General features: G+C 42.7%; 1 protein-coding gene across 3 annotated transcripts in view; it reads right to left on the minus strand.

Moving 5' to 3' along the window:
- Nucleotides 1-19,320, minus strand: part of lrfn1 (leucine rich repeat and fibronectin type III domain containing 1) — a 183,411-nt gene that overhangs the window by 72,897 nt on the left and 91,194 nt on the right. The gene's annotated exons all lie outside the window — the stretch shown is intronic.

Here is a 19,320-nt window from a genome sequence, read left to right on the forward strand (position 1 = left end):
TTGAAACCGGATCACACCTGGTTGAAACCCGATCACACTTGATTGAAACCCGATCACACTTGATTGAAACCGGATCACACCTAGTTGAAACCGGATCACACTTGGTTGAAACCGGATCACACTTGGTTGAAACCGGATCATACCTGGTTAAAACCGCATCACACTTGGTTGAAACCGGATCACACCTGGTTGAAACCGGATCACACCTGGTTGAAACCGGATCACACCTGGTTGAAACCAGGTCACACTTGGTTGAACCCAGCACCATCCCCATCCAGCAGTCCAGCCCCCCCCCCCCAACACCCACAGGGACAAGCACACCAAACAACTGGCAAAGGAAGACCCCCCCCCCACCCCCACATAGCACAGATCATTTGCACTTCTCTTTCCAGAGAGGTATTAAGCAAGAGCTTGAAAAAGTATTGTGTTATCTAAAAAGTATTGTGTTATCTAAAAAGTATTGTGTTATCTAAAAGGTGTTGTGTTGAGTCCGAATACCTCCATCCATAAAATAAACCTCACAAACAGCAGCGGGTGAAAGTCAACGGTCATCATCGGATTCAGCTTGAAGAAATGTTTGTTCCATCTGTTCTTTTAAAGCACCATCAGTAAAATCTGCTCGCCAGGGGCGGAGTTTTTTTTAATAGATTGCTTGAAAAAAGTGTCAATCTGAGCCAAAGAGTGGCAGCACCTCCAACAACAGCAAGAAAACACGATAGATGGCCGCTTACATTCCTGGGGTTATTGGCCGATCCTTCAAGATGGAATGGGAATGGGCGGGGCTACTTTCATCTTTATGATCCAAATAAAGCAGCAATATCAAATATGTGTACTGCCCAGGTCTTTTCATACCTAAATCACAAAGAGGGCAGCCGACAAACGGAGAGAGACGTTATTCCCATTATATATAACTACTTTTTTTTTAGCTTCATATTACAAAATATTGAAACTGGCCTTTTCATATGTGAGAATGTGGCTGCACAAAAGGTCCTTATGAACATATTTCAATATATTCCATTCTGTTCTGTTGAGGACTAATGGGAAGTCTGCGTCTACCATTATTATGGAGACACGTCTCAATAATGCATTTGTCTTCAGCACTCCACTTTGTTAATGTACGGGCTTGCTAAATAGCTGCATGGCCACCATTAGCGTCCGCTAGACACATCACACTCTTTGAAAAGCTCTCTGCTCTCTTATTTATTTCAAGACACGACAAATAAAAGCATGACTCCATCAAGGTGACCCAAGTTGTTCGAATTTGAGGTGTTTTTAAATCCATGTGCATGCGAGGAGCGTGGAACAAAATTTGCATGATTCCACCAAACATGAAATAGTGCTCCCCCCTCTGAGACCAAAACATTGTTGAAAGTCAGTGAAAAAAGCAAAGTGGATGTCTTTTCAAATAAATGAGGTCAAGAGTGCTTTGCAACGGTTCACCACCACCCCCACGGGTAATCATCATCAACTCGTGTATTCCTGCACATTCCGGGTTTGCACCCCGGCCCTCCCGCGTTCCCTCTGACAACAGCGCATGTAGGAAATGATGAACAGCAAATGAAAATGGCCGTTGGTTGTTAATTGCTCTTGAAGAGAAACAGCAAAGGGAAAAAAGTTTTTTTGGGTGTTTTTGCTTCTCTTGCGAGGTCAACAAGCGGCCATTCATTTCATTTGGATTTTAATTGTGCAATAATATGCTTCATTAACAGCGGCGCTATGAACGTTGGAGATGGACTGTACATAAATATGTGAAATTTCATCTTTAATGAGAAGAATAAAGCAAAAATATTAGGGATGCGCCCATCAGGCTTCTATGCTGCTATTCTGATATCGATGATCCATGAGTGAAATCAACCGCATGGATTCATGATCATGTTTACATTTATTGATGATGACTGCTGTGGGAGGCTGCAAGTTGTTCGAGTGGTTACCGAGCAGACCTCACAGCTAGGAGACCCGAGTTTAATCCCACCCACGGCCATCTCTGTGTGGAGTTTGCATGTTCTCCCCGTGGGTTTTTCCTCACACATTTCCACTCCAAATTGTCCATAGGTATGAATGTGAGTGTGAATGGTTGTTTGTCTATATGTGCCCTGTGATTGGCTGGAGACCAGTCCAGGGTGTACCCCGCCTCTCGCTCGAAGACAGCTGGGATGGGCTCCAGCACCCCCCCAAAACCCTCGTGAGGATAAGCGGTACAAAATGAATGAATGAATGACTGCTGTGGGCCGGGAGTGCTGTGCAAACAGGAAAAGTCAGGACAATTCCAAGATCTGCCGTCTGTCAAATTGCAGATGTTTTTTTCAACTCAAACTTCTGAGGTATCTTCTATTTAAATCGTCCACCCATCCATTTTCTATAGCGCTTATCCTCACCAGGGTGCAGCTATGCTGGAGTCTATCCCAGCTGCCTCTGTGTGTCAGACGGAACCCACTCTATGTCTTTCCCCACCTGCTCAAGCTTCCACGAGACGGCACACAACCCATGGCTGTAGCAAGAAAACAGCACAGAGGTGCATTCACTGACATTTGGTCATTACATTCTTTTTTTTTGTCCAGGCATAGACCCACCACCCATGTTGGGGCTCCACCGACCAGTTGAGAATCACTGATTTGCAGTATATAGAGGCTGGAGTGAGGGGGCTAATTATGACCCTAATCTAGCTTGATCCCTTTGGGAATAACAAAGAGCAAAGATTACAGATTGGTGAAATCCATTAGCATGAATGGGTGAAAATATGACTGTACGGAGCCTGAATGGGTTCAGATATTAACATATTATTTCATAGATTAAACGTCCCGATGCCCGGGCGCTAAGCATCCAAACAGAGGCCACCAGACACGGCCTCCAACACCCCCGCAACTTCATGTGCGCGAGGCAGATGACGGGGGAGTTCGGCTCGTACACGCCGTGACTCACAGATGGAAGGATTTGTCACCATCAAGGCCGGCTGTGCACGAGTGGCTGCATGTGCTAGCGTGCACGGATGCGTGCGTTGGATGTGGCGTGGACTTGGAGCGGAAGGGGGGTGGACGGAGGAGAGGCGCCGTGACAAGTGTGTGATGCACGCTCATATGATGGCAGGCGTCATCACGGAGCAGCGGGTCTGTCTCGGACTGATAAAGCGAGAAAGGAAGACGCTCCCCCACAACCTGTGAGAGCTGGATGCGGGAAGAACTTCTGGTTTCTACGAGAGAGGTCTTGTGGACATGTTGAATACTAATCAATGCATTCTTATTTTTGTTGAAGAGAAGAGTAATATACTGTAATACTCAGTAATATAGTACATAGAAGTAATATACTTCAAATGTGAACTCCAGTCATCCCTCGCTATATCGCAGATTAAATCACTCCCTCACTGTAAATTGATGAATTGGTAAATTATATGGGCGGTACGACGGTCGGGTGGTTAGCCCGCAGACCTCACAGCTAGGAGACCAGGGTTCAATTCCACCCTCGGCCATCTCTGTGTGGAGTTTGCACGTTCTCCCCGTGCATGCGCGGGTTTTCTCCGGGTACTCCGGTTTCCTCCCACATTCCAAAAACATGCTAGGTTAATTGGCGACTCCAAATTGTCCATAGGTATGAATGTGAGTGTGAATGGTTGTTTGTCTATATGTGCCCTCGGATTGGCTGGCCATCAGTCCAGGGTGTACTCCGCCTACCGCCCAAAGACAGCTGGGATAGGCTCCAGCACCCCCACAACCCTCGTGAGAAAAAGCAGTAGAAAATGAATGAATGGTAAATTATATCCGTTTGGTGGTTGACTAATTAGGGTTATATGCGTATACTTGTATACTATCATGGTAAACAGGAGTGGGTACAGTCGTAATTACACTGATATGCGTCTCCATGAATCTGTTCCTCCTGCAATCCGTGTTAACTAGGAACCTTTTAGCTATAGTTTTCGTCAAGAACCGAATCCCGTATTCCCAGCCCTACTTTATCCCTGTCATAGAACACAAAATTTTTCATAGCTACAATTTGTGTTGAAGAAAAATGTACATTAGATTCTAAGTTCCATTGGTGTCTCAGTCTAAAAAAATCCCTCTAGTCGAGTATTCATAGAGTCAGACGTTCTCTCTCTCTCCCGTCATTGGCACATAATAGTCAGTCAGGTACTTCCTCATTTGCATCTTCGTTGGTACTTATCTGCTAGGCACAACTCGCCAACTTTCAGACAGATGGACGTTTTGGGTGAGGTGTGCCAACACATGGCACCCGACCGTGACCGATGACGTTCCTCGTGGAATAGAAATGGACATATGCCGATGTGTAAAGCGTAAGAAGAAGTAGAAGACTTTCCCATTCATTACAGTCCACTCATCCACTCTGTCATGTCAGGAATTTGCAGAAAGGCTATCTCCGTTGCAAAGCCAACATTACAAAGGCAGGACTCTGCATATATGAAAATAGAAAAACAACTTATTAGCATAAAATCTACAGAAAGCATCTCTGATTGTTTTGTTCTTCTCCAACATTTCACGGCTACTAAAATAGAGTTGCATGTTTGCCTCCTGTCAAGGAAGAGCCTTCAGTTGCCTGGTTGAATCTTGATTTATGCAGCTTTATCTCCGAAAGCAACGAGAGCAGCTCTTGGAAATATTATTTTTATGCTATGTCAATATGTTTTTGCATAGATGACGTGAAAGATATCCTTTTTATCGGCAGTGATGAGTGCAATCTGGAGAGACCCGTGTTGGAGAGATCCGTGTTTGCCCTTTGGAGCAGGTCACTCTGTGGAAAGTCTCAGGAAGACATGCAAATCCAAGTCGGGTCTCAAGCCAAGACAAGTCAAGTAACAGGCTTGAGATTTTTTGTCTTTACAAGTCAAAAGTTTAAGGCATCCCAAATAATATGCCATTTTAACTGTCAAAACCTAAAATATAATTCATGCATTTTGACTTTTTATCTTGTAAATAAAATGAAATAAAATAAATTAAAATAAATAAAACCAGCATTCAGCATTCAGGCTTTAGTTGCGACCCAGAAATGTAATCCAGCCATTTGTGGTTTGTTCCTCAAGCTGACTGGACACTAATAGATGCATTCAATGAGGCAGATTGTATGGGAAAAGGTGGTGTCATGTGATTCCAAGTCATCAAACTAAAGTCGAAGACAAGTCTTTAATAATATTCATTCATTCATTCATTCATTTTCTACCGCTTTTCCTCACAAGGGGTTGCTGGAGCCTATCCCAGTTGTCTTTGGGCGAGAGGCGAGGTACACCCTGGACTGGTCGCCAGCCAATCACAGGGCACATATAGACAAACAACCATTCACACTCACATTCATACCTATGGACAATTTGGAGTCGCCAATTAACCTAGCATGTTTTTGGAATGTGGGAAGAAACCGGAGTACCCGGAGAAAACCCACGCATGCACAAGGAGAACATGCAAACTCCACACAGAGATGGCCAAAGGTGGAATTGAACCCTGGTCTCCTAGCAGTGAGGTCTGTGCGCTAACCACTCGAGCGCCGTGCAGCCCCTTCAATAATATTGATGACTTATAATAGAAGTCTGAAGCCTGACTGCAGTCCACATCTCTGACATTACGGCTAATACAAGCGATGATTCCCTAGTGTAAAACATCCATAAACATCTTCTTCAAATCACCCCCCGCCCCTCGGTTGAATTAAAAGACGATTAGTGCTAAAAAGGAAAGGGTAGACACGACACCATGTGATGGACGGCCATTCCTTTCAATTGAGATGAACGGGAGAAAAAGCAGCCATGAGGGGAAGAGCCTGCAGTAATGGCAAGCAAATGTCATTTATGGTAAATGAACCCAAACATGCAGAAAAGGCAATCTGTTAGGGAAGGACTGTTACAAGAAGTGCAGACCATGTAACGGCCTGAGCGTTACAACTTACAGCCGTGCCAGCAGATGTCTGGCATTTATGATGCTTAACTTTACAAAACGGAAACCAGAACCGTAAGTTAGCGACGCCGACCATCGATGATGTCATCAGTGGTTGACTCTCAAAAACACATGTCGAGTTTTATTAGAGTTAGAGTTCAATCGCTTGAATTCCATAGTGTTTCTCACCTTCTCAATCTTTGGCTCCATTTTGGCTTATTGAAAAAATACCTCATTTTCACCTTCATTATGGAAAATGGCTCAATTTTCAGTCATTAAGGTGAGAAACAAGTGACTTCAAGAAATAAAGGTTAAATAAAATAAATAATACGGGGGAGCAGAGGTTGGCACATCTGCCTCACTGCCAGGGGGTTCAAATGCGGGTTCTGACCTCTCAGTGTGGCTTTTTCATGTTCTCTTGCTTGCGTGTGGTGTTCGCGTGTACTGGTGTTTCCGCCCACGGTCCAAAAAACGTGCATGTTAGGTTAATCGGAGACGCTCATGTGGCAGCAACCAAAAGCTGTAAACTCTCACCATCACAGGAGAAAACAATGACATGAATTCTTCTTGTCTTTTGAGCCATTAATAGCGGCACCGCTACCTGATGTGCTAAATAAGAACAACACTGAAGAAACTCCCAGCAGGAAGCCGTAATGACTGACTGGCGACATTACATGACAATGGCTCGTGCACATCTCTGTTCGTGTGCGTTCATAGGCTCCGCTGAGGATTTGGCTGAAAACACGGAATCTCTTTATCTTGGATCCTTTGGAGTCAACAAACTGACACATTTCCTCTGCACTGCAACATAACGGCAACGTGGCATCATTAGAAACAAACAACGCATTTGACAATGCCTTTTATGGAATAGGACACTCGTGGCCGCTCTCAGCTACGAACCCAGCTACGCTTCCTCACAATGTCGTAAAACACTGCCATGGAAAGTGTTAGCACTGGCCGCGCAAGTTTGATATGGATGCTGTATGGTATCATGTACCCAGAAAAAATTATAACGTTTGATTAATGTTCATGTTAAAGGTTAAATAACTGTTAATAGTTAACCTCCCTATCCGTGTGGAAGTGGTAAGTTTTTGGCTATTTAAGTTTAAAGGAAATAACTTGAAGGCTACCGTTTAGGTCGCTAGCTCTCTAGTTTGCGAGTTAGCATGTGTCTCAAGACCCTGCAGTTGCGCAATATGTTGTATATAAAAAAAGTTTCAATGTGAGTATAGTCGTGTTTTGTCATGTCTACAGGGCTCTAATAATGCTTTGTTAATTTTAATCTGAAAAAAATAATTTGTCTACCCACCAACTATATGTGGTTTCTTAAGTTTTTATTATTTGCTGTTTTATTAGTATTATTATATTTATTTATTACTGATTGATTGATTTTCTTTATTCTTGATTTGTTTATTTATTTTTCATCTTATTTTGTGCAGAAAAATGATAAGATATTTGAGAACAGTGGAATGTTTTATCAGAGCTTTTCTTGTAGAAAATCAGAACCAAAGCAAAGTAAGCTCCGGTTGATAAAAGTAGGCCTGGGCGATATGGTCTTCCATCTTATGGTGGTTCATTAATACATCAAATAATACATCAAATATGTTCATAGTTAGATGATTAAAAACACAATGTGACCATTTTTAACATTATTAAAGCCCTGGAGACATGAACTAAAACTAACTAAAACATCGATACTCACCTTTGCACTCATATTAGCCAATATAGTCGACATAATAAGAGTAAACAATTATATTTATAAAAAATAAATAAAAAATAATATATTAATATATTAGCCATTATAAAAAATAAAAATTACTCAGTGTTTTGCTATAAATGTGTCCACTCCCCGGGGGTGCAAAGTGGCAGATGGACAGGAAGTGACATTGGGTGTTCAGACATGATCTTAGCTTGGTCCTAATGAAGTCAATTGCTAGCAGGCTCATGCTAACTTGTTCTCCCTCATCAGAATGCAGAGGAAGGAAATGGGATGGAATGATGGGAATCACCTATTCCGCATATAAAGACTTAATAATGGAATAAAACTCTAAAAAGCACCAACAGGGCTCCATTTAAATATAATATGAGGTCATAATAACCAAGCTACAGAAACATTGTTATTTTTTAATATGATTAGCATTGTTAAGCTGAAGAAATACTTGATTGCCGTTTTGCGTCTTGCCAGCCTGCTGAAAAAAACAGCATACACCAGCATGGAAATGATGCTGGTCTGTGCTGGTTTTACTGGTGGACCATGCTGGTCTATGCTGGTCTATGCTGGTGGACCATCAGCATGATCTTGCGAGTGAAATATTCTTTAAAGGGAATAATGAATGAACTGGCTCTTTGTGATGTCACAGTGTGCTGGCAGTGAGTACAAACTGTAGGCGCAGCCCCCCCCCCCCCCACCCATTTTTTTTAAACATTTTTAGAATGCCCATAAAAGAAAAAGACGTGTATTCATGTTTTCCATAAGGATTGCGGATGAAAGGCCTTTTTTAAATTCAGTTTTCCTTCCACAGAGATGCATGCACAGCAGGAGCATGGCTCACGCTGCCCGAGGAAGAGCTCGAAATGGGTTCCCAAGAAAGGAGAAGTCTGGCCAGTGGTCAGGAAATGCTTTGAATTTGCATGGAACATGGAACAAAGTCATGTACACCAGATGCACCGCAGAGTCCAGGCATTGTTTGAAGCTGCAGATCATGAAAAATTACATTGCATTTTTTCTTCATATTTAGTAACAATAATTTCTCATTATTGTTTTTGAAAATGGTTCACCATTTAATGTGCACGTAACCATGTCCATCTGCTTCAAAACTACAAAGTGTATTTTTTCAATCACGAAAACAGCCGGCACTTTAATTCCCAGAGGGAAATATGGGTTTGTTTTGTTCTTTTTTTATCAAATAAAAGTGCATTTGTAGTTATTGCGTTATTTAAAAAGTATGAAAGAGATCAATAATCCATTTTTTGTGGAAAACATGCAAAGATGTGAAATTGCTTGGGAAAAAAAGCTGCAGTGCTTCGGCCCTCTGTCTACACATGAGCTTTAGAGGTACAGCATGGTCAAGCGGTTTTAGAAAGATCAATAAAAAATGGCGACATAGTCAAGTTATCCAAAGCACACACGTGCTAAGCCAGTCATGACCTTCATGGTTGCTGACGCAGCACTATGTCCCAGCCTAAAACCAGACTGGGAAAAGTCCAGGATGGACGTTCTGATAAAAAGGAATGACTTTGGAGGCGTTACATAAGAATAATAATGAAAAACATGCAGCAGGACATCAATGTAGTAGCTAGAGTGCTAAAGTGCTAGAATTCATGGGTTCAACTGTCACCTCGATAGCCAAAATTACCGACAGCATTGAACACGTCAGCTGTAGTGATGCACCCAAAGAAAAAAATATTGTGTTTGGTGTTTGTAGAGGTAGAATTGTTGATGGCTACTCTCTGGCCTCGGTTTTGGAATATATAACAAAGTCTTTATGGGGAATGCCACAGCGTTCATTTTCATTAGAAATGGAGTCTGTGACGGGTAAGGATGAGGAGGCCATCTTTGAGAGATACTTCATTATTCTGCAGAAATATGCTTACAACAGCAGCTTGATGACTATACATCAGAGGAAGAGGATTTAGGCGAGCGACCACTTTAAAATGGATGTCCACCTGAACTCTTACCCTAGAATTGACAGTTCATTCCCATCCTATAAGCCATCTCCAAAAGTGTTTCCCAGGATCTCAGCAGCAGACCAAATGTAACCACACCTGCCCAGAACCTCCACATCCAGCATCTTCAAATCCAGGATTGTCTGGGACCAGCCCCCAAGACATCTCCTGCAACAATGGCTTTGCATTACCAAAGATGTCTGCACAGATTGTCAGAAGCCAACAGAGGGAAGCTCATCCACATGCATGTGTCGTCCATGGTGGGGTCTTGACCTGACTTCAGTTCATGGTTGTAACAGTCTATTCATGGTTCCATTCATGGGAATCCTGGTTTTCACTGGTCAGGGGAGATATCAGACAGCATTGTGTGGGTGAGCAGTTTGCCCAAGTGGTGGCCCGCGTTGGGGCAACGAACACAAGCTGATTTTATTGATGGCATTTGGAATGCATAAAGGTACCATGACGACATCCTGAGGCTCATTGATGTGCTACAGACACCTAAGGCACAGTCCCATGTTCTGAAATCCTGGAAACTGGAAACATCCTGCATGGCCATCATACCCACCGGGCATGTCACACATTGGTCATGTTTGGGATGCCCCAGACGGCCGTATACGGTAGGAGTTTCCAGTTCCTGCTAATGTCCAACCACTTTGCTCAGCCATTTACGAGTAATGGACCAACATTCCCCAATCAGCAACCTGACCAACTCACAGATGTGTTACACTGCGAGAGGCAAATGGCAGCTAGGACGCTGGTGCTACACCAGACTTCCATACAGTTAAGCTGCATATTTGGCAATGGGCCTTTTATTCTGGCCAGCCTGAGGCAAACCTGTGCAAGAGTCATGCTGTGTACTCAGATGGATTAGCTCTGCAAAAGAGAGGCACAGATTTAGACAATGGGCCTTTTTGTGTACATGGAAAACGTTATATATGATAGATGGGAACTCATGAAAAATGGGAGCAAAACAAAAGTGTTGCATTTATTGTTTGTTGAGTGAAGTGAAGAATGCATGAGTGGTGGAAAGCACCAACGCCGCTGTCTGACCCGTGAGACCACCTGAGCAGGTCGCTGTATTATTTAGCGGGCCTGCTGCCTCTGCCTCACACATACACATATGTATACCGTACGTTACTGCAGGCAGTCAATACTTCATGAATCCAAAGCATCCTCTCAGAAATTGGGTGCTTTCTGGAGACCACGAGTATATTCCCCTCCACATAATGTCCTCCAAACTGGTGGAGAACAGCCCTCCACAATCATATAGTGTGTTTTGTTAGATGACAGCCATGCTCAGCCTGAGGGCAAACATCCTCCACCCACGACAGTCCAGCGCCCACATAGACAGGCACAACACAGCCTCTGTGGCTCATGTGAAAGCTACTTTCAAGTACACAATATGGACCACAGATGGAGAAGAATTTCATGTACTGTTTTCTTTTTTATTGACTAGAATTTTCTCAGTCATCTGGAAACATTTCTATCAATGAGCATGTTGTGTTGTGTAGCTGCTCTGTCCTGAAGGCATCTCGGAATCCTCGGTGCAATTCATCCAGGCCTGGTTTTCTGCCTGAATAGTCTGCCATACCAATCGAAAATAAGAAGACAGTAACTTTTCGGACAAAACTAATTGACGGCAACACAATAATGTGATTGAAAAGGGTTAGCTTAGATGTACCTGTCGTACCTGGAGACATCTTGAAGCTGCGTCGCTGTGACAGATTTCACCACTTGGCAACTACCAGCAATTAGTTCCTGCCTAAATAACACGTCAGCACAAATGGGCTGTCGTAGTAACTCTATTACTCTATCTAGAACTATTTAAAATACAAATGTATTAGCATACTTCACATACATCTAAGCTCTAACCCAGGGGTCAGCAACCCACGGCCTCTTTGTTGTGGCTCCCTTTGCAATGCTCAAATGTTTTTAACACCAGAGTATGGAAAATGCATGTCTTTATAATGAGTTTAAAAAAATCCAACTTGTGTGTGAGACCATGAATGCATCCTGGCTGAGTTCTGACTGCTGATTAGACGAGAACGAGTACGAGCAGGCATGATGCTATTCAGTTCTCTCTCACACAGGTAAACATGGAGGAAAAAAGGCCATACTTTCCCAGAGCTATTTCACATTTCTAAAAACTAAATTATTATTGAAATATGGGGTAATAACTATAAAAGCAATCTTCACTCGCTAAATGTACTGCAAAAAAGGTCAGTAAGGATAATTCATAACACAATTCAATTCAAAACACAAATACTTGCTGATATAGTTAATCTTCAAACAGCTAAAATAATGCATAAGGCTAAAAATAACCAATTACCTAAATATGTCATCCAATACTTCTCTACAAGAGAGGAGAAATATGATCTCAGGGAAGAACTAAATATGAAACACTTATATGCTAGGACTACGTTAAAAAGCCATAGCATTTCAGTATGTGGAATCAAACTATGGAATGGATTGAGTAAGGAACTCAAACAATGCACAACGATGAGCCAATTCAAGAAACAATACAAGCAGTTGATGTTTGCTAAATACAAGGATGAAGAGTCTTCAACCAGTCATGATGTGCTATCACTATATATATATATATATATATATATATATATATATATATATATATATATATATATATATATATATATATATATATATATATATATATATATATATATATATATATATATATATATCACTATATTGACACTTACTATGTTACCCATTATGTCATTGTATGGCCATATCACCTCATACTTTGGTACGGGACAAAATAAAATAAAAATAAAAAAAATAAAAAAAATTAAACTATATTAGGAAAGCAGGAAGTGAACAAATGTTACAGTTACTGATAGTTACTGAAGTACCAGATGGAGGGGTTGGATTTAATAAGCTTTGCTTTTTCCTACTCCTTTTGGACATGTGGAACTGTGAACTGATTATGTGATGCATTCAATTGTAATCTCATGCATGTTCAAATGAAATAAAACCATTACCATAAATTAGATCATTTAAAAAGCAGCGGCATGGGAACTTGGTTGCACCACAGTAAACAAATCAGGTACTTCAGGTACAGTCATTGACACATACATTTATGTACGTTTATCTCCAATACTAGCATGAGTACTCCATCAACTGGTGTTTTCTTACCTGAACTACTTTGATACCCCAAATTTGGCAGCCAAAACGGTTGGAGACTCCGAATTGGCTCAGCATGTGAACTCATCCCAGATTCAACAATATTATATTTATTATATTTTCTGATGACGTCATAAGCTGGCTACCCGTCAGCAAATTTGTGATGAAAATATGTTAAGACACAGTTGGACAGTTTCGACAGAAATGCCAAAAAGATGCTAAGTGAGGCGGATGCTATCCAAAGTCGAGGTTCCATTCTACATATTTTGATATGTAAGTCCCACCTGACTAAGTCACAAGATCAGCCAAGCTATGAAAAAAGTCTGACTAAACAGTCGGGAAGACATGGTGCCTTTATTTTGGTATCGCACTCTTGTGCGTTCGTATGTTCGTAAGTTAAGTCGCTGCCTCAGTCTCAGGTGCGTTTCTGTTACGCTTTTCTGATTTAAATCTATTCTCTATTCGAGCTCTTGTCCATTTAGTGTAATAAACTAACTAAAACAAATTTCCATAACTCTTAAAATAAGTTGGAAAAAAGCTAGGGGTTCTAACCCTTTTACAAAATTGTGAGTGGCACCTCATTAGGTGGAAGAAAATGCAAATACTGACATTAATCGATAGTGTTGATCAAAGGCCGGCCGGGATAGTCAGCATTCCAACCCCCCCCCATGAGACTGACTTTGAGGCTCCCTTTGAATCTATGCTTCCCAGCCAGAAGAGGCCTGCCGATGGAAACTAATATGAGATGAAAGTTGGCATCTGCCTGCTATGGAGTTAGGATTCTCTGCCAAAATCTCATAGCGGAGTTAAAAAAAATACCAACAAGGACTGACATTCAACATGTTTGACTACTTCTGCTGGATATTCCACACAACTAATCCATAGAAGAAGTGAGCGTCTGCAACAGAGAGCAATGTGGGCGTAGAACTAATGGAACACTCTTCTGACAGACACATTAGTCATCTTATGAAAGGAACTGCATCGTCTTTAGGGCTGCAGCTATCCAATGTTTTACTCATCCATTATCCTACCCGCATTTTGGTCGATTCATCGAGTAAACGGGAAAAGCATATTTTTGCTTGGTTAAAGAGCAATAATACCTTTACAAGAAAAACATTCATTCATTTGTTCATTTTCTACCGCTTTTTCCTCACAAGGGTTGCGGGGGAGCTTTCTTCGGGCGAGAGGCGGGGTACACCCTGGACTGGTCGCCAGCCAATCACAGGGCACATATAGACAAACAACCATTCACACTCACATTCATACCTATGGACAATTTGGAGTCGCCAATTAACCTAGCATGTTTTTGGAATGTGGGAGGAAACCGAAGTACCCGGAGAAAACCCACACATGCACGGCGAGAACATGCAAACTCCACAAAGTGATGGCCGAGGGTGGATTTGAACCCTGGTCTCCTAGCTGTGAGGTCTGTGCGCTAACCACTGGTCCGCCGTGCCGCCCATACAAGAAAAACATTTCGATGAATTGTTGTTTTGTTTTGTTTTTTTTAGATAATCAATAGCAAGCACTGAGATTTGATTGTTGGCGGCCATTGTCGACGGCAAATCAGGAGGGGACTGCTATTGTGGGATGAAAGTGGCGTGTTCCAACGGATACACGTCACGGAATTTAGCCACATTTTCTGTCAGTTTTTTTTAACTTCTCTTCCTTGCCTTGTTGCTTGCCTCTTAAATCTACCTGCGTCCTTAAATACCCGCTTCCTTCTTCGTCGTCGTCTGTGTGGGTGACATACGCGCGTTTGTCACGTAAGTGATTCTTCGAAGCAGATTTAAAAAATTGTTCATGTAACTGAGGTGCTCGAATTATTCAAATAATCGTTGCAGCCCTAATAGCCTGTTGAAGCCGAAACAGTCTGACTTTTACCCCCAGAATCAACCAAGTTTGTTTAAAGATTGGCTGCATAAAATCTTTAGTCGTACCTTCTGCAGTCCAATTATTATTGGTTAGATATAAATGCTGAATACACAAATAAAAAGTAGGAATGTTTTTTCTTGCCATGATATTCTAGCATCCCTTGCCAAACACCAGGCTGCACGGTGGTTAGCGGTTAGCATGTTGGCCACAGTCGGGGGATCTGGAACATTTAGGTCCGGGTCTCCATGGGTCATCATAAATACATATGCTAAATGCTAACCTAACTCGTGTAATAACGTGTTATAGATGGTATTTGGTTTATTTTACTGTATGATACAATATTATTTCAATATGCGACATTGCTCTGGACTAACAGTACCTCTGGTAGTCGTAGCCAAGTACTGTACTATATGTTTCCATAGTATCCACTCTTTGAATTGAGTACGGAGTTCATTTCATACAACCCCTACATGTAGAATTTCCAGTACAAAAAGGTGCACCCCCCCTCCCCCCAGTCAAGTGTCATTTTTGGAAGGCTAAGCGCTGAAAGAGCGTTTGGTTGTACTTGATGACAGGACAGAAAAACGTTGTGAGAGGAACGACAACACCAGTCAACATGAATATGGTACCTTGGGTAGTGAGGCAGCGTGCACTGTACTGTCGGCCCCCGCCCTGAGTAATGGCAGCTCTGCAGTCTAGAAAGAAGGTGCTTTGGTTTTGCAGTCCTTCAGCTCTCCTTTGGGACCGGTCCGACAAACTCACTCGTTATAAATCAAATCAGAGACATAAACTCCCGGAAATAGCACTCCTTCCAGGACTGGGATGCAGAGAAATCATTCCTAGGATTTAGCATCTGAGGAAGACGTTGAATTGATTCGTATGTTGCTTTTGTGTGCAAACCCTCAAAGAGCAAGCAGCGTGCGGATTCATGTTCATAAAAGCTGCTGTGTCATCAAATTGAGATGTTTTTCCAAATGGAAATACGTCCTGAGAAATGTGTTGTCCATGAGGTCCATGGTGGGGGTTATTCGGCACGCAGCAGTCTGATGGCCAGGGGGAAGTAGATGTTCCTAAACCTGGTTGTTCTGCAGTGGATGTTGCAGAGCCTTCCGCCTAATACCAGGCGAGAGAACTAGCTCTTGAACAAGTCCAGCGTTTACGGTCGGAATAAAGGTATTTATTCATGGGAGCTCACACGAAACTACAAAACTCCAAAAACTGGACCACCAGTGCCTTTGTTGAACCGAAAAGTTGTCGGTGACCTTCAGTGTGTACCGGGACGGTATCCAGCTGAGCGTGAAGCCTCTGGGATGAGTCGTTCAACGTTAAATCTACTGCTTCACGTTTTGTTTTTGCCGACTACATTCTAGCGAGTATTCCTCCAACATTTTCACCTGCTCCATAGCTCCACTTAAGAAAACATCAGCCTTCATTGACCCAATTTGTCTGAAGTGTTTTTCCACTCCATAACAACCTCACCGCTCTTCTTATGTTTCTTCACATTAAAAGCCTCCCGCTGCCTAGAAATTAAGCAAATGTAAAAACATGCAGTGGGTGTCAGTGTCGCTTTAATGAAGTCACTGCAGCGAACACGATTACAGAATTACAGAGCAGAGTCACTGTCACTGATGATGCCATTTGTAGGGAACTAATGACCTCCGGCACCATCAGAACCCACAATGATGGCCAGCAGTGGACATGCAAATAGGGCCCCACCCCTGGATGCAGCAGGGTGGGAGAGAAAACCCCAAACTGGGATTTTTTTTGGAGACTCAACACATTTCCTGGCTCTCTCTTTGAACAACCCCCCCCCCCCCGAACAATGACTGTGGATGTTTGTGTTGCATCCGAAGATTCCGCATCCCATATGTGCATGCGTTAGATTCCACACTTCCACCAACTGCATTTTTACCCCCGTGCTGCCATCTTTGCATAATTCATGGAGTATTTCATTTCAGGAAGTATATTAGTCAAAAATTCCTCTGCAGAGGGAAAGCTCGGAATTAACACCATCCTCGGAAATGTGGCCACCCTTTCTATTTAAAACCGCTGCAGCATTTTTCACCTCCTCGGTGCTGCTGCTCTGACCTCTGACCTCTGGCCTCATCCTGTCCTCGCCTGGTACTCCAATGTGTCCTTGAGGCTTTGCAATAATTAGGTTTTTGGATGTTTCCTTAGCTGGCCTCCAAAAACATGAAACACCTGCCCTGCTGGCTCACATCTCTGCTCTGGTGGCCCCCGGGGGGGTCGTATGTGCCTGTTCTTCCACACCGAATGCACCCAAGCATGCCTTTGTGCTCAGAAGGGCACAGGCTTGGGGGGTAGAATGTCAAACCCAACTCCTGATTAAATAATTAGGAGGTGTGTCCCACGGTTTACATTGTAATCAAATCGAATCGAATCAAAGTTTGAGTGAGAAAATAAAAAATAGTCAGAACAGGCGATCGAAGTTTAAGAACAACACACAAAAAACATGACCCCGCCCCCCAACTGGAATAAAAGCTGCACCCATCAATCCCTTTTCTATGTCGCTTATGCTCACTCGGGTCAGGAGGTATGCTGGAGCCTATCCCAGCTGTAATTTCCCTACGTTCGTGTTGTTCAACGTTCAACACGCCCCTCCTGATCCAAACTTTATGGCCACTTGAAAAATTGCAAGACATTTTGTACACTAAGGAGAGCTTCTAAACGCAAAACATGGAAGTTTGAGTGAGAAAATAAAATATAGTCTGAACAGGCAATCGAAGTTTAAGACCATAACACCAAAAAACATGAACTCCCCCCAACTGGAATAAAAGCTGCACCCATCAATCCCTTTTCTATGTCGCTTATGCTCACTGGAGCCTATCCCAGCTGTCTTACACCCAGGAGTCTGGTTTGGGCATGCCTGATGCCGGTTCCCAAAAGGCTCCGGGTGGCGAAGATGGCTTCCCTTGTCATCCTTTCCCAAATGATGATCGTCATTCCTCTGGGAGAGGTCCTTTGTGAACTGCAGTGTTGAAAAAGTCAGTCATTACCACACCTGAGGTATGCCCCCTGCAGCATCTCCACACAACCATCCACCGTTTGACACCCCTGCACAACCTGAAGCTCCATTGTTTCATTGAAGGAAAAGCAGCCCAGATCATGAAGGCACCCCCCTCCACCTCTGGGAGGCCACTTTGAAGTTGTCCACTATCGGCTGCACCAGGTCACCGTGTGGCGTTTCCAGTCGTCTATTCCCAAAGGAAAACAACAGGAAAGGTCACCAGCTTTCGTGTGCGGTTGCCGTTGCTTGTGTGCCGTGCACCGCCTCCTCCACTGAGCAAGGTAAGGAATTCACGACACCATCCCCTCTCCGGCTGAAAGATTTTGTTTTACGGTGATGGGCGACGCTGCCCCACTTTTCAGCTTAGGCCCTTCGGGAAAGGTCCTCTCACTCTTCCCCTTCCTCGCCTGGCTGGTTGGGAACACACGGAGAGAGGAGAGCCAGACTCAGAGAAACAACTGCACTAAATACAGCCCTCCAGTTACCATAGAAACAAGCGCTGGTGCATCCCTGACTAGTCTCGCTGAATTCCATTTAGCACTTGACCCAGAAAAACCTTGGGATTTTTGATATTCCGTCTGTGGCCAGTCCCACTGTGGAGGCAGGAGCTGATATCGGGGTGCTGGGACAAACCAAGGCATTTGCATGAGGAACGTGGACATGATGCAGAGAGTATAGGACATGAATGGACACTGAGGAGATGATGGACAGGTGACTATGGTGCATTTTGTCAAATGTAATATTACTTGTTATTAGCAGATGTGTTTTTATGACAAGAAAAGGTGGCGTACCGCCCACTTCACCACTTTAGAAAAAACACAGTATTCCGTTCTTCTCCTTTCTATTTGGATTCTTTAAGCTACCACTTGTTACTAGGCAGAGGTATTCATCAGAACTGCCCTACGATCTCATGAAAATGTCTTCTATGCCCATTCATAGCATGCGGCTGTTTGATTGGCTAATTAGTGGCCATTGGTTTAGAGCTACTACTCTGCATTGATTGCAAAAAGCCAATTCTAGTTCCTATTCTGCTCCAATTGGCCCATATAAAGAATAATAATAAAATAAAATGGAGAAACAAATGTTATAAACCTAATTGAACTGCTATCTAATATAATAATATCCGAGCCACACTCAAAAAATACAAATAACAAAGTGAACATGAGGAGAATAACACTGCTATTATATGACAAAAATAGTTCCACACTAAAGAAAAAGGCATAATAACAAGAACAAGAAGTACTACAGTGAGGGGAATAAAGCTATTATACTGACATGAAACCTTACGTATGTATACGTATATTATATATGTATATTTCTTTTAACACAAGTTGCAAGTTTTCACCAATACTAGTAATTAGTGGAAAGCATAAATGCCAAAATTACATTACAGTATTATATTTTGTACTGTATATTATTTTGACTTTAGTATTTCTACAGTAATACCTGTTTAACGCAGATAAATCCTTCCAGACCCGACCACGATAAGTGAATTTATAAGCATAAAAAATATTTACAAGCTTCTCGTGTTTTTAACACTATTAGAGCCCTGTAGACATGAAATAACACCCCTATAGTCACCTTACACTCCTATTACCCAATATAGTAGAAAGAATAGGAGTAACAAGGCAGCCATTTAAGACTTCAGTGAGACTTGTAGTTGTGAGTGTTACTATAAATGTGTTCCTGAGGGAAGTGGTTCTCTTTGGCTGAGGAACCACAAGTGGTGACCCAAATTGCCAG

Source organism: Doryrhamphus excisus, chromosome 8, assembly GCF_030265055.1.
Source record: "Doryrhamphus excisus isolate RoL2022-K1 chromosome 8, RoL_Dexc_1.0, whole genome shotgun sequence".
NCBI lineage: Eukaryota > Metazoa > Chordata > Actinopteri > Syngnathiformes > Syngnathidae > Doryrhamphus > Doryrhamphus excisus.